At 41.0% G+C, this 15,786-nt stretch overlaps 1 long non-coding RNA gene across 1 annotated transcript in view; it reads right to left on the bottom strand.

The window, feature by feature from the left end:
* Nucleotides 1–15,786, bottom strand: part of LOC133262540 (uncharacterized) — an 82,924-nt gene continuing 67,138 nt past the window's right edge. Inside the window, exons 2-3 of the long non-coding RNA XR_009741345.1 lie at nucleotides 5,840–6,899; nucleotides 1–700 (exon numbers count right to left, since the gene is read on the bottom strand). This is a non-coding gene — a long non-coding RNA (uncharacterized LOC133262540). The remainder of the gene's footprint in view (nucleotides 701–5,839; nucleotides 6,900–15,786) is intronic.

Below are 15,786 nucleotides of genomic sequence, written 5' to 3'. Positions count from 1 at the left end.
CCCTCTCACCTCACTGAATGCTACTGTTTTCAGTGGAGATTACAGAACTCTACAGGTTGTTTCTTAAAAAAGAAAAATAAAAGCTGCAAAGGATCTGAAAAGCTTTTAATCTGGTTGGCAGGGGATTAACATGGGAAATTTACAGCTCTCCACGGTGAACTGCAAACTGCACAGAGCCCTCGGGTGTCCTTCACCCCTCCTGGAGTGTTTGCTCAGATCAGGCTGAACCCAAAGACAGCAGGCTGAAACTGCCTTCTCTGAAATCTTCTTGTGTATCAGAGGGAAGAATAAGTAGTTGTCTAGACTGTGGTGATAGCTGCACCTCCTGAGAAGCCCTCAGCGTAGCTAAGGACATGCATAATGCAACTGGACTAAACACATCATATACGTTTGGGGATATTTCCAGCTCCAAAAGCTGCAGATTATTTTCTGGTTTGTAAATGAATGGAAGCACTCAGTTCCCCAGTGACACTGCCCTGCAAAGGCACCTCAGCTCCAGAAATGCACCAGTGACATTCAAAATGTTATTGGTGGTACAGAACAGTATCACACAGAACGCGGCCAAAGACAGGGAACACAAACAGAGCAACCCGTATTCTCATCAGATATGAGAACTGATACTCACACAAGTGCTGTGACCTCTTGTTGCCCTAAAGTGCAATTCCATTTCCATCCCATTTTCAGGTCTTTTTGAACTGATCTGCTCAACAGAGAGAAAATGACAGGGGTTAGTTCCACAAACTAATAACTACAAGTGAATAGGTCTACTAGGTATCAAAGGATTGGGCCAAATGCATTTCATTTTAAAGATCATTAATAGTAATAACAATAATGATAATAAGAGATGCACCAAATTTGAAACTGACAAGTCTTCCTCAGTATCAAAATGTAGAAATCAACAAGGAATTGTTTCTATTTAGATTTTTGTTGCATAAGACTTCCCATTTTAGCTTCTTCATAGTATAAAAATAGCACCAAGGTTAAAACTAAAATCTAAATCAGTTCTATTATATGTGAATTAACAACAGTTCTAATTTCAGGGTGCCTTTCCTTTTTCCTGAACTTCATTTTTCTATATTTCCTTTTGAGAGTTGTCCAAGATCATAGCCTTGAATTCAAAACTTTCACCGTTTTCTTGTACGTCCAGTTCAAATCCCAGGATTAAATTATTTCCTGGAATTTAAGTGTCTCTACAATGAATGAAGTACAGATTAAAGAAAAAAAAAGCAGATTATTTAACAGGTATGTTTCTTTTGAAAAGAAACAAATATAAAATGCCAATCTGAAATAATAAGAACTTACACTGAGGCATAAATTTAATATAAGCTATTTTATATTTTATATAAATTATTTACATACATTACAAATCGCACATCATTGCTGCTGATGTTATGAAGAAAGTCAAGCAAGTGACTGAAGGAAGTTATGCTCCAAGAAGCTGGACAGTTAAATGAGCTCTACTTTGGGTAGCAATTGTTTCTTCTGTAGGAATGCAGAGGAAAGAAAATGCAGTGTGTTTGTGTTTCAGTATATCTGTGTTCAATGAGTGGGTCATTCAATGGTGAGAAACCAGCTAGAGTTGAAAAAGCAAGAAAGTTAGTTTTCTTCTTCCAACTTTTACATACAAATGAGGTGTGAGAGGCTAAGTGCTATTAGCCAATGCCAAAACTTTAGCAGACACATTGACAAGAAACAAGTGCTTCAAGTCTCAACTTTGAGAAAAACTTCCCTTAGTTCAAAACTACATTCATTTTAACTGTGTGCCTGTGTAAACTCACTGCTTTCCTTCCGGATGTATCCCAAGTATTTAAAGACAGCTTTTAATGAACAATTTTAAGCTGCTGCTTTTGTGACTTTTAAATTACAATTCAGGTTTATTCAAAAGCAGTTTCACACCACCGAAACCGGCAATCCCGTGAATAACGTATGTTTGTTAGCGCATCTAAAACAATAAAAAAACTGATCATCTGTATGAATGCCTACTGAGTTACAGAACGGTTTAAACATTTACCTGTAAGGTCTTCTGTCTGAGAGCGGACTTTATAGAGCCAAAGAAAAATAACACATAGAAATCAAAATTTACTACGAGCAAATGCTAACCAGCCTAAAATCCATTCTTGAAGTCTAATGTCAACGACTGCTCATACAGATCATGGCTTTTAGTTACAACTTAAATAAATCGGTTCTCCCCAAATATTTCATTTGCTTCGCGGCTACTGAGGAGATTGCTAGAAGAGTTACAGCACTCCACAAGTGCAAAACTGCCTTCTGTGGCGTAAGATAACTGGAATTTTACAACTGACGTGCTCCTCTCCAACTAAAGAGAGTACGATGCAGAAAATGTCATTTTCCTTGGTAGCCACAAGAGGGGAGCCTTTTCCTTCTGTAACTTAGGGGAAGTCTGTTCATAAACTCGACGCGTGGAGACCGTTGTAAGATGGAAAGTCAGCTCCTTTGATTTAGCAGAAAAGCTTGGAATAATTTTCAAAGTCAATAAATACATACAAACAGTCAATTAACAAGAAACCAGCCAACTTATAACGGCACTAATTATTTATACATGCATGTTGAAGACCCATTGTTCTAGGGCTTTTACATGAAAAGTTAATTTATATAGAACTCTGCAGTGCTTTTCCTCCCTTGTGTGAGAGCATGTGTAAAAGCCATGCTGTTACTCAGCACACTGTGGTCACTGGAGGAATCCATGGGCTTCTGCTGAAAGGCCAAATAATCTGAAGTTAAATGTTCAATGACAAAAGGATGGGCTTGCTGTAGACTGAGAGCTCAATGTCATGCCTGCTGTTAAACAACAGATTTTGTTGTGAGTGTTCTTGTCTTATATGGACAGTTTAAGTATTTGGTGAGCGCAACTCACACTTACAGAAATGAGCGGGTGTTTGTCTCCTGTTGAATGTTAACAACTCAGGGCTGGATCCACACCCACCAGGGTCAGTTAAATCTTTCCCTTGATTGCAGAGAGCTTGGATCAGCCCACAAGGCTGCGGTGGGACTCAGACTTCAAACCCTAGCATCGCCAGAGGAGGCACCACGGCTTTTGCAGGCAGCATAAGCCAGCAAATGCTGTGCCCAGCCTGATCCCCATGAAGGTGCTGTGGTGGCTCTTTGGAGAGAAGGCGGGTTGCAAGGGAAGACTGATGTCCAGTCTTCTGGCACAGGCTCAAACCCAAGACTCATGGTTCAGGTTGAAGGGAGCCTTACAAGGCTGGGAAGTAAACCCACGAGTGTTATTCTGCTATCACTTGCAAACTCATCCTTTTTTATAACAAAAAAATATTCCCCTTGTTGTAGGAAGCCTCAGGTAATTCCTGCCTAACTTCACCTATCAGTCAGAGCAGGGTGTCTGTGCAGGCCTTTCCAGCTTCAGGGCCAATACTCTCATCTCGAGGAAGGTAAATGAAGATTAAATGGTAACTACCAGCTACCCAGGAGAATGTGAAACTGAGGCCTGCCTGAGAGATAGAAGATGCTTCAAGGTGCGAATATGAAACATTAAAGGAGGAAGAAAAGTGTGAGCTATATTGTTTTTCTAATTCAATAAATAGACTGGAACTCACACACATCTTCATTTTATGGATAGAATGAGGCCCAGCTTGACATTCATATTCCTGGAATCATACCTTTATCTCTGCACAAGCTCAGTCTCTCAGGACGAAGAGCAGCAAGGTACTGATCCTGAGCTGGGTACTAATCGCACTGCAAACACATTTCTTTCCAGCTACAAAAGAGCAGTCTGTTTCCCTTGAAAACTGAAACCCTTAAATCAAGTCAAGCAGTATTGACCAGGCTCCCATGGCGGGAGGCAGCAGTAGAGCTGGCGGGTACCACCCTGCTGCTCCGCTGAGAGCTGCTGCCAGCCCCTTGGGAAGCACCCAAAGCTCTGCACCATCACCAGGAGCTGGGTCAAGGGCAGGACAATCTGTCTCCCTCTGTGCACCCATCTGTCCTCCATGGAGCCAGGCTGAAGCTAACGCGGCAGTGCGACAGACCATTATCCTCCCAAAGGGTCCAGGGACAATCTGAGCTTCACGCATGAATTTGCTGCCTCTGGTTGCATCGAGGCTGAATTTGGTCTCTAGTGTTTTTGCTCCGGCTATGCCCCTGCATGTCCCTGTAATGGGATTATCTGATGACTGTTCAGAAGCCCTAGTGTGAGTATCTGGATATTATATCCCATTATTCTACTTACTATTCAACCTTTTTATTTTAAGGACAGCTTTTCTCTCTCCTCCCACTCCCACCTCCCTCATGAAACTGTGGAGTCATAGAGCAGTTATGTTACTATAACATTTGATAAGCTCAATAAAAAAAGCAGAGAACATGTAGTACCAGAAGGGATACAATGGGATTTTCAACTATTGCTCTGCCTTTGTACAAGAGTAGTATCTTTAGAGCACCAAGCACTGATTTAGCACTACTAGACATCTCCACGATAGCCTGAATCAAGCTATGACAGGTTTCAGATGACACTGCCTCCACCATAACTATCTAATCCAAAGCCCATTACCTTTTGATATACACTGCTGGTTGCTAGAAAAACCAGGGTAAGGCACAGCTGGCTGTCAGTGGTAAAATATCTGAGACTTCTAGTTTTCAATGGCTAAAATTTCAAGCGCATAAATTATCTGAAGTAGTTCAAGCAGTCTTTAGAAAGTCAGCTCCTATCAAAAGCTGATTTAGCAGCTGTTTTGACAGCTTTCCAACCTCTTATTGGGAACCCCGTTGTCTTCTTACCACAACATCATTTTTACATGGCAAACGGGCGTGGGACATTGCTCTGGCTGTGCACTGCACATGTACAAACCTTCGTGCGGTTTAGACTGTAAGCCTGTGGATGAAGAAACAAGCCTTGATTGCTAGGTTGTCAGAGTTCATGGATTAAAGCTTACCCAAAGGAAGGATTACTTTTTGTTACCAATGTACTTCGTTTTCAGAGAAGAAACTGCATATAACAAAAACCCTTCACTTGAAACAGGTCCATAAAAGAGAAAAATAATTGATATTAGGTGAGTTTTTTATCACCAGAAAGGAATGAGGTTTTAAAGCAGTTTTGTTCTTCTTTACAGCTGCTATCAATTCTGACCTTCCCATATAACTCATCAGCAGTCTCTGATTCAGACTCTTATTTCTTCTTCTTTAAATAAAGGGAAAGAAGTAATGAATTTTCACAAAGACATCTCATGCCTCACAGTTTCTCAGAAGTCTGAATTAAAGTAGAACTACAAAAAACCAGTGAGCTTCAAATAGTTTGAAAGAAGTTCTTATCCTCACCATGGATCAGCCTTTATCTTCATGGTATTTCTTTCTCCATCCCCATACCAGTTCTCCAGTCATTTAGGTAGAAAGGAGCTGATATAAAACAAAATAAACCAAACCACAGAGTGAAGGAATTTGACCAGTTAAAATGTTTGGGACTTCTATAAACAAGTATCATAAAGTAGGAATGAAATCAATTAAACCAAAAAAAGTTCACACACTTTTCACCCACGTGGAGTCCACCTCATCAAGAGAAATACCTTTGCTGGGAATGACCCAATCTCCTCTGGTCTCTGGCTTTATAAATGACATTTCTCTTTAGCATGGTACCCACTATTTGCTATAAACAAGTGAAGAAACTTGACCTATACATGAGATAACTGAGGAATGATCCAGCTCCTGACAAACCTAAACGTAAAGAACTGTTCTGAACAAAGATGTGCTGGTCCCACTGGTATGTTCCTGAAAACCAGGTCCCCTTTCAGAGGCATGAGAGAACTTTATTTAGAAGTGTAACTTTATTTAACTTCAGTTATGGAAACCTTGGCCCTAAGACTTCACTCACCTGGCAGTGCTGCAGTTGACGATGACATTTCAGTTGCCCTCATGCAGCAGCTCTCTGCGCCCATGGCAATGCTTCTGAGCATCTCCCTTAATGAGTTACTTGGGTGAAAACAAGTTCAAGCTGTTGCCTGGTGAGAGAAGGTTAATCTGATGTTAGATATAAATCCTTCTGCATAATTAGTGACTGTCTCTTGATGATATAAATAGCATTATTAATTACACTGATATTAATACTGCCACTAACATTGTAAGTTTTCATTATGGATACAAATTGAGTTTGCTGCAGGATCACAAAGCCATTAACAGAAGGAATGTGCAAATCAACCTTATCTGATTCCCTAAGCAGGACACAGTCATAGACCCAGAAATATACACTACAGTGCTCTTGTTAATTTTCAGTCCATCATCACTTTCTTTCCCTGGACAAAGGCTCTGGGCACACCAATATTGAGACGTTATTGAGATGTTATGCCTTACCATCACTGTAAGAAGCTGTGGCTTGTATGTGTTTTGCCTGTTGAAATCAAGTGAGGGAAGGGTGCACTCAACACAAACTAGGAGAACTTAGGAAACACAAGCATGCCAAATACCCAGTAGCTATTTACATATTATTGCATTGAGATTCTATTTGATTTGCCCTCAAGACATTTACTGGTCTTATTTATTTGAGCAGACAGGCCAGCAGCTGTTGTGGCAGAATGTCCCAAATTCATCTCCTTCCCTTTATCCATTTCTGTATGTTTAAATTCCCCTAATAAGTTGGGTAGATGCTGCTCAGGTGTATGCCTGTCTTTCTTACCCAAGCAAAGCAATCTCAGAGATTCAGTGTGCATAAACACCCCAAAGCAGAGCTTCTCTCCATCCTTTTTGGTCACCTCAAGAAACAAAATATCCCATTAAGATTACTGGTTTGTCACATTTACTGTCAGGTCAGAAATCCATGTTCCTCACAGTATTTCACTCTGTTCACCAGATTCTGCCTGCAGCTCAAACTGGAACCAGGCACAAAGTAAATTCTTTGGCACTTGCAGAAATTGGTGGAGTAGGAGAAACTTCCCACCCTCCGAGAGAAACAAAGGAAATCTAATTAATATCCATGTCTGCAGGGAGGCTGGGCTTCTGTTTCTTTGGATTTAGTCATTAATCTGTTTTCATTACTTTCATTAATATTGTCAGCCATGCTTCTGCTACTTTATACTTTACCAAGTTAATTAATGCTGAAGATTAAAATGCAGCTGCCTAAAACATCTTACTAGGATTCAAGGTGGGAAAAAATATATTCTAGAAATAAAGTTTTATGAAAGAACCACGTTCTGAAAGAACCGGTGGAGGAACATTCTTAGATGTCAGAAGTGAGCTGAGCTTCAAACAGCACTGTGATCTCCAGAATTTCTCATCTGTGAGACAGATTAGGGAAAACAAAGAAAAAACCAGATCTCCTTTTCTGCTTAAAAAACTGTTTAAATAATATCCATACTTGGACAGTGTTTTATCTGGGAACATAAAATCACAAAGGACCCCAGACCAGTACGTAATCAATGGATTGCTTTGCCTTCTGCCTAGGAATAACAGGCCCCAAGCGAAATCCCTGGGGCCCTGCATGGCTGAGCGGGCTGGAGACTGCAGATGGAGCTTCCAGCCTCAGGTTGCTGCTGGCTCACAGCCCGTCTGGGATTAATCAGAGGCTATCACCATCCCTCCGCTGTTCCGTGACTCAGGGGCTGGTGCAAGCACAGGCATTTGAATTCGTGCGGCTCATAAAATAAAACTGCTTCTCATTACCATTTGCAAGCGTGCATTTTGTCACAGGCTGTTAGGAAGTTGTAGATGCAATGAACATTAAGGCAACAAATACTTGGAGGCTTTCGAAACCTCATAAAAACAAGGGTTTAAGTCATACTTAATATCAAAACCTCAACCTTCAGAGATCAGAAATTGTGATGTAGGTGCTTAATAAGTATAAACCCATATACTGCACTTAAAAACCATGGAAGAACCAAATGAGAATTTGTGAGGCTATTCTACTGGAAGAATCTCCCCCACACTTGTACTGTTAATGAAACATTACAATCATGAGTGGCTCAACAGGGTGGGGGGAAAAGAAGAATAAAACCAAAGATGCTGCCAGGAGTGCTAAATGCATACATTGGCATATTTGTACTTATTTCCATTCATTTTATATTTCTGAATTAATCTGCACAGGGGGGTGTCAGGCTGTGTGAGCACTGGAAGAAGGGAGCAGGGGGCATTGTGCCACCAAACTCATGCATCCTGACACGGAAAGAGCATTAGCATCACCTTTTGCACCCCCTAGGACAGCACTGCACAGCCTGCAGCCTGAAACACTTGGACTAATTGGAAAACCACCATCCATAGAAATTAGCTGATGCTTTTTCTTGCTGTCTTTTCAAGAGTTCATATGAAGGCAAACATTCTTCTGATCTCACTTGAGCTCACTAAGAAAGCAGGGATGCAGCAAAGATGTGCACAGCATGCTGCAGGTGCCCCCATCCTGCATACACAATGCACAGCAGCAATACAGGGCACTGACAGCAGTAATGGTATTTTCTATAATAACAGCCTGGTGTAATCTGGTAGGAAAAATGGAAAAAAAAATAGAGTAGAAAAACAAAATAAGTGATTGACAAAACTGTCAGAAACACCTGAATTTGATCAGTTACCTACTCAGGTGAAATTAATACTGTAAAAATGATCCTTTGCTTACAGTACACTAATTCCATGCTGGGAATCCCATTCAGAGGCTCACAAGCCATGCTCTTGAAGTTTAAAGATAAATATCATGTCTCCTGTTAAGACAGAATTTAGTCCAATCATATTAATGCTTTTGTAGAAGTAATTGCATAGTCTGTCTCTAATTGTACATCAAAAGGAGCAACAGTTTTTACTAATAATACACATGAGTGAGTACAGATGTATGTGTAGGGGCATTTTGAACTGTAAAACACTGGAACTGGATGACAATGCAGAGTCACAGCCTCAGCTCAGGAATTAAAAACAAACAAAACCTATGAACAAACAAAGATCAGATTTATGATTTTTGCAGCTTTAATTTAATACCTTATATTCTGAAATTACAATGTTCTCATCTGCAATCAAACAAGATGTCTGTGGCACAGCCAGGCACTATACGTCCAACCAGACTTTCTTCCTTTTTCTAACTGTTTTCTTCTAAACACAAGAGAAGAGTCTTTGAGATCTCTTGAGTCATGTACCCATCCTCAGGCACACACCACGGGATGGGAATCTGGCACCCACACATTCTGTCACTTCTAGGGCAGCAGCTTCCCTGGACGTGATCCAGAGTACATGATGCCCTGGCCAGGCTGAATGCAGTTCTTCTTCAGCCCTCCCAAGAACTACACCAAAAAAAACCCCAAGACAGTTTGTATTCCAAACAGAAGACAGCAGGCAGTCTTTGACTTCAGAACGTCAAACAGCCTTGTGTTTGCTAGGATTTTACCTCAAGCTAATCAGTTAATTGGAGCTAAGTACTCTGAGACAGCACACATCCCTCTTCTCCTAATGAAGAGGCCACTGCCGCCAGGCTCCACACACAGTCCACTCACAGCTCCCTGCCCCTCCGACGTGCTCAGAATGTAAAGCTAAGGAAATCAAGAGGACTGCAATTGAACCCAGAGGGTTTTCAAACCCACTCAAGCACCATAAAGCCTTTGGATGCGCACAGCTAGAGAATTGCAAAACTTTATTACTGAACCAAATCTTGCAGGTTTTATCCTGTCTGGTGTCTCTTGCCTATGAGCTGGAATTTGGCATGAGTGTGCAGCAAGTTGCCAAGATTTGCTTCATTACAGCAGAACCTTGCAGAGCAGTCATCCTCATGGAAAAGGACTTTGGGTCCAAGTGGCTGTTAGAAATAACTGATGGCAAGTGATCACTCTGGCATGTAATTATTAACAGTAAAAAAATAGTGCCATCTCACTGCCCATCTATTTGCACGGTTTAAACAACCCGCACAATAGCTGTGATTATTAACAGCATTGCCAAGGAAGAGTTAAAAACTCACAGCTAGGTGAAATAATTTGCCCAGCCAGTTGTCAACAGCAGAGCTAAAGGCAAAGCCACAAACTGGCATTACTAGGCTGTGTCCTCCTTTCCAGGTTGTACTTCTAACCATGACTGTCCCTCTGTGAGGACAGCAGCTGCTCGCTACTGTCTCCCAGGGGTGTTTTTCCTCCTCTCTCTCCTTTTTGATCCTTTCCAAAGTAATCTGTGTGCTGATGGGGGCAGCCAGGTGAGCCCAGACCTGCACATCGGATGAACAGCTCAACGGGATGATGCTTCCCAGGAGCCTTTTTCCCAGGGCTTGGTGGGGAGCGATGGGGACAGGACTGGCAGAAAGAAGCAGTGACAAGCACCGGTGGCTGTCACCTCTTCCACTGGCGAGACAGGATCCAAAAGATGTGTCTATCTGCCACGGGAGCCTCTGTTCTGAGACCTTCAATATCCCGTTTTATAAATATTTCAAGCAGTGAGACTGTTAGCATACAGTGCACCTAAAGGCATCCAGAAGCTGTCAAGAGGTTTCCTTCCCCTCACTGCCTCTCCTCTCAGACTTGACTGTGATCTATGTCTTGCAGGAGGTTTTCAGCTGCTTTGATTAAATACTTACACTATCTATCCCTGCACCAGAACCAAGCCCTCGGTTGATACTTTGACTGTCAATTTTGCCTCCTTTTTCTATAAAATTTACTATTTTTTAATTGATACACTTCACATCATATTTTCAGTTTTCTTTCCCACTGTTCTTTTAACAGCATTATTGATTCAAATGGATGCAATAAATCCTATTCAAAGGAATATGGTTCCTGTTTAAGATCAAATCAGAATGTCAAGCCAAGTTAACTGTTGTCTTAAAAGTTGTAGTTAGATCACAGGATAAAAATCTTTCTATTGGGTCAGATTCTGATTACAGATTCAATGAGATTTGCATGGTATGAGACAGGACAAACCTGACCTTTAACATTAAAAGTTAAGCAATAAATCTTAGCAATTAGTATTTAAATAGCAGTAGCAATATGCACACTATTAGTTACTCTGAAATCTTCAGGTACCCTCAAACCTTTAACACAGGAGAGTTTTCCTATTAAAAAGACTACTGAATCCTGATGATGTGGATAAAACCACAAACAAAATACTAAAAATATCTTTCTGTGGAGAACAGGGATGTTATTTATTCCAAGCCACCCTGTGTCCAAAACTCAGAAAGCTGATGTCCACGTGTTTTAGAGTTCCAAAATTTCCATATATATTTGAGTTTTATATACAGGCTACATTAGATTGCCAATATTGAGCCCTATGATGATAGGGATACAAGATAAACCTGTTATAGCAAAAAGGCCAAAAGAGAGTCTATCCTGCCTCTATAACTCATTTAGAACAAGTAATATCCACTGCAATGATGCAGCAAGCATTGCTGGCAGGGAGAGAGAATAATCTGAGGAAGATAAATCATTTTTAAAGCACCCTGCTTTGTTGGGAAGCAAACCCAGAGCTCAGAAACTGATGTCCTGGCAACTCTGGGCAGCAAATGCAACCTGTAAAAATAGGGGACTTGCAGCTGACCCCACTCACAAATGTGCTGCAATGTTTGATTAACAAATGCCAGGACAGCTCCTTGTTTTCCCTCTGACAGTTCCCAGAGCGAGAATATCTACAAAGTCAGGGTTCAGAATATATTGACTTCAGGTTGCGCCAGGGGAGGCTTAGACTGGATATGAGGAAACATTTCTTTACCAAAAGGGTTGTGTAACCTGGTCCAGTGGTTACACCAGGCTGGACCTGGAACCAGGCTGCCTGGGGAAGTGGGGCACCATTCCTGGAGGTATTTAAAAGACATGTAAGTGCGGCACTGAGAAACATGGTTTAGTGGTGCTGGGTTAAGGGTTGGACCTGAGTATCTTAAAGGTCTTTTCCTAACCTAAATGATTCGATGATTCTACAATTCTCACTAGAGAAACTCCCTAAATCTGAAAAAAACCTGCTAGGCTCTGGCAAATACTTGAAGTAGCACTTCCTGCACTGAATACCTCTGCAAGCATGAAATAGCAAATCTACATCTCTCATCCCACATCAGGCTTGCACTGCATTAATTCATTGATATTACTCTCAGAATTAGGACCCTTGATCTCCTGTGCAGTTTAAACACTAACCTACATACCAAGTTTTACCTGGATTCACCCCAAACAAGGAAAACAATACGTTGGGGTTTATTTGGGGGCTTTCTAACATGTTTAACAACATCCTTTTATACTGCCTGATTTTATATATCTATCTATGCAACCATGAGGTCTTATTACATTCATAAAGATTAATGACAGTAAAGATAAGCCAAACATATTTTCACTTCTCGTCTCACCGTGCCTAGATCCATCCAAGTTAGGCATGTGCTTAAAATGTTAAGCACAGGGATCCACGGGAGCCAACAAACCCACTTGCATGTGTAATGACAGGCATACAGTAAACGCTTTGATGAAATAGGACTGTTTGATAGGGGTTTTTTAGCAATAAAGAAGTTAAAGCTTGCCATTCCCCCTCTTTAGACTGCCATAACTCATCCTGTGGCTTAACTTTGATTCTGTTTCCCTGTGTCCTTGTCAGGAGCTCCTGTTGTGCAGCCTCAGAAAACAGGATAAGCAAAGTAACAGGCAGCAGCACACAGCAATACATGCTGTAGGGAGGAAGCCGGTATTGATCGTTAATGCATCAGCAAGACACAAAGGGCCAACAATTTGTGGTTCAGTGAAAGTGTTCATTCCTTTCACTTTTATTCCCTGTGAGCATCCTCCTTTCCCTTCCTCCACTTCCTCCCGCTACCCACTGTTAAAGCTTTCAGAGCCATAAATTCAGTGGAATGTGTTTGAACCCATCATTTATACAGGGTGATAAATTGGAGCATCATCATTTGCAGATGCAGAAGTTCACCCACCAAAATGTAAAATGGGATTTGATATTGCTGTGCAGAACTTTACCTAACTTCTACTTTATGTTGCACATTACTTCAAGTTACTTCAAGATGTTGGATCAGGTAGAATTTCATGGGTCAACGAGTGGCTGTTTTCAGAGAGCCTAAGACAGTTCATTTCTTTACTGCAACGTATGAATGTGTAGCATAGATAGGGATGCTCAACTCCAAAAACTAGATAAGAGTTGAAAATCAGAACCACACAGCTGTATTTCTGTGACAAGCCAAAGTCTTTTCTTTCAAATGTGGGGGTTTAATTATTTTGTTCTTTGCTACAAAGCAACAAGCACACCCTTTCTGCAACCTGAGGCTGGGTAACTTCCAAATACCAAATCAGGTTTTGATACAAAGCTAGATGGATGCTAAAGATTTCTAAGGGCCAGAAAAAACAGTGCAAGTTGAACCCTATAAAACCTGTCAGTGTCTCTTTTTAGCTTCCGTCTCAAGATAAAACATATAGTTTACTACCAAAGCTCAGGTTTTACCCTATTTGGAAAGACAAGTGATACAGTAGTAGGAGAACAAGATTTTCTCTTCACTCTCAGGCAGCAGCACCCTCAAGCCAAGCAGAGCCACAGCCCAGGTTCACTGCTGACAGGAGTGTTACACAAAACAGAGCAAACACTGCTTGAGTCACAAGAAACAGGCTGAGCAGGAAGTCAGAGAGATGTTAAAAAAACTGGCTTCGACTTGGGAGCTGAATAAACTTGACACAGAAGTGGTGGCTGAAGAGTAAGAGAGAGAAGCCAAGTGTTGGTGCTTTTACACTCGTGTTTTGAAGAAGCTTCTTTAAAAATAGCTTTTAAATGCTCTATGATTATCTGAAACTCTGAGAAAAAGATCTGGAGGAAAATCACTCAGAATTGCAACCAAAACTCTCAGGCCTGGACTTGCACTGTGTGGTCCAAACACCTGGACTTGCGCTATGTGGGTCAAATGCCAAGACAGATCCGAGATATTATTGTAAAAACAACGGTTTCCAACTTTCCTTGTGGTTTTGTGGGGTCATCGGAAGCTATCTGGGAAGGCAGACTTGTGAGACCATGTTCTACTCCATGCTCCTGTAGACAGAGAGACACCCCTCAGCTCTGCCATGGAGAGGACCACGGAGCTGTTTGTCTGCCACTCGCTTATAAAACAACCAGTATTTTTAGATATCTCACTCACAAAAAACGCTGCTCCTCAACTTGTGAGAAACCAAAAGATCCCAGCGGCTGGAAGCTACCCAGAAGGAAAGGAGGAATTAGCTTTCCTAATTCAAAGAAAAAAGGTTTTTAAAATTGCATTCCAGTAGAGACTGAAAGGCACTGAAAAACCAGATCAGATTAAGCCACTGACTTTAAGGTTATGCCTGCAGGGAGTACAACAAACTCACTTTGGGCTGAAAACGCCAATTTTTATATATATATGTGTATATATATATATGAAGTAGACAAGGGGTAAAGGGTGTTTTACGAAAGTATTTTCTTATGCACTGACAATTTAATTCCCTGACATGCAGATATAGAAACGGATGGGAAAGGTTTAGGTGCGGGAGGTCTTGATCATTTCCCAGTGCTGGTTCCATGTCCACCCCAGGGTAGCTGAATTACAAAAATCTCACATTTGTTATAAATTTCAACCTCCTGTTTTTTCTGTCGCTCTCTGCAGCACATAGAAGCATTTTAATGTGTGCAATCCTTAAATGTCAGTATAATGGAAAGCAGATGAGTCTTTTATGACAGCAATTTTTCACTTGCTTTTCTTGTTAAAACTATGCAGTAGGAATAAAAAAAGATCTAGATGGTGAAAAGTGTGGTTTAAATCAGACACCACACTAATTCTCCTTGCTTGAGCCATTGGAGGCACACAGGTACTAAGGCATCAGCCTTAGTAGATGCAAACATGCTCTGATGCAAACAGTAGATGCATAGAGTGCTCTGATGCAAACAAAACTTGGGAAGTTGAATGAGAATTCCTCATTAGCATCTCCCAACCTTTTTGCTAGTCAAGCTTTGTTAGGAACTTAATAATGGGAAGCTGTTATATGCTATAGCACTCCGTGGGCATTGCATGGGACACTTCAGATGAGTGACAGTGCACGACCAGACAGTAACGCATTGCGGGGCATAACAATGTGAAGGAAAAGCAATTTTTATCCCGTTCCTCCTCCTCCCTCGCCTTCCAGAATTTTGTTCATGGCACTTGCACAGCCTGCTGAAGGAGCCAAAGATTTAATGAGCATTTGAAAGTTAAATAATTTGTAGATGTGACTGTTCTGAAGACTCTCTTTGCCGAGAGCCAAAAAAAGATACGTCTCTGTACGTAGATGAAGCTGAAGTGCTCACAATTATCCGAACATCTCTCCAGAAAGTACAGGAAATGCCAATTGAGCCAGATACACACCGCATTCAGGAAGGTCCCTGTGTAAGGATATGTTCCTGTTACATTTGCAAATGGATAAAGATATCTGAAATGATGACCAGAGTATAAAATAGCATTTAAAAGGTGGATTAAAGTTATTGCAAGTCAACAACAAAATAAATTAGATGATCCCTTTTACATGTACAATCAATATCTAAGATGGTAAGTTAATGAACTTCCTTGGAAAATAAATCAAAATAACTTCATTGTAGGGTACTGTAAAATTCCTTAGTTTGTGTTAAGTTCTGTTATTTAATGTTTTTCATTGAGAAAAAAAAAGCTGTAATCCACCAGTGGGAAATTTAAATAAGTCCCTTCTTAAGGACATGCAAAACTTGTTTTGTGTGAAAAAGTAAAAATAAAAATCCCTCACACTAAACCCCCACTTTCTTATGTGCATGCAGCAGCAATGTCAGTATTCCTACAGTTCTGCTTCAGACTTTGTAGTATGTAAAAGCTTATCTCCAACAGTCAAATGGATTCTGGGCATCCAGTGTGAAGTCTACCAGCATCTGAATATCCATACATCATCTACCTACTGC

This window comes from Pezoporus flaviventris, unplaced genomic scaffold (genome assembly GCF_033815535.1).
Source record: "Pezoporus flaviventris isolate CSIRO_AGI_PZ_B2104156 unplaced genomic scaffold, CSIRO_AGI_Pfla_v1 ptg000213l, whole genome shotgun sequence".
Lineage (NCBI taxonomy): Eukaryota > Metazoa > Chordata > Aves > Psittaciformes > Psittacidae > Pezoporus > Pezoporus flaviventris.
The sequence above is the reverse complement of the archived record's forward strand: the minus strand, read 5'-3'. Positions and strand labels throughout refer to the sequence as shown.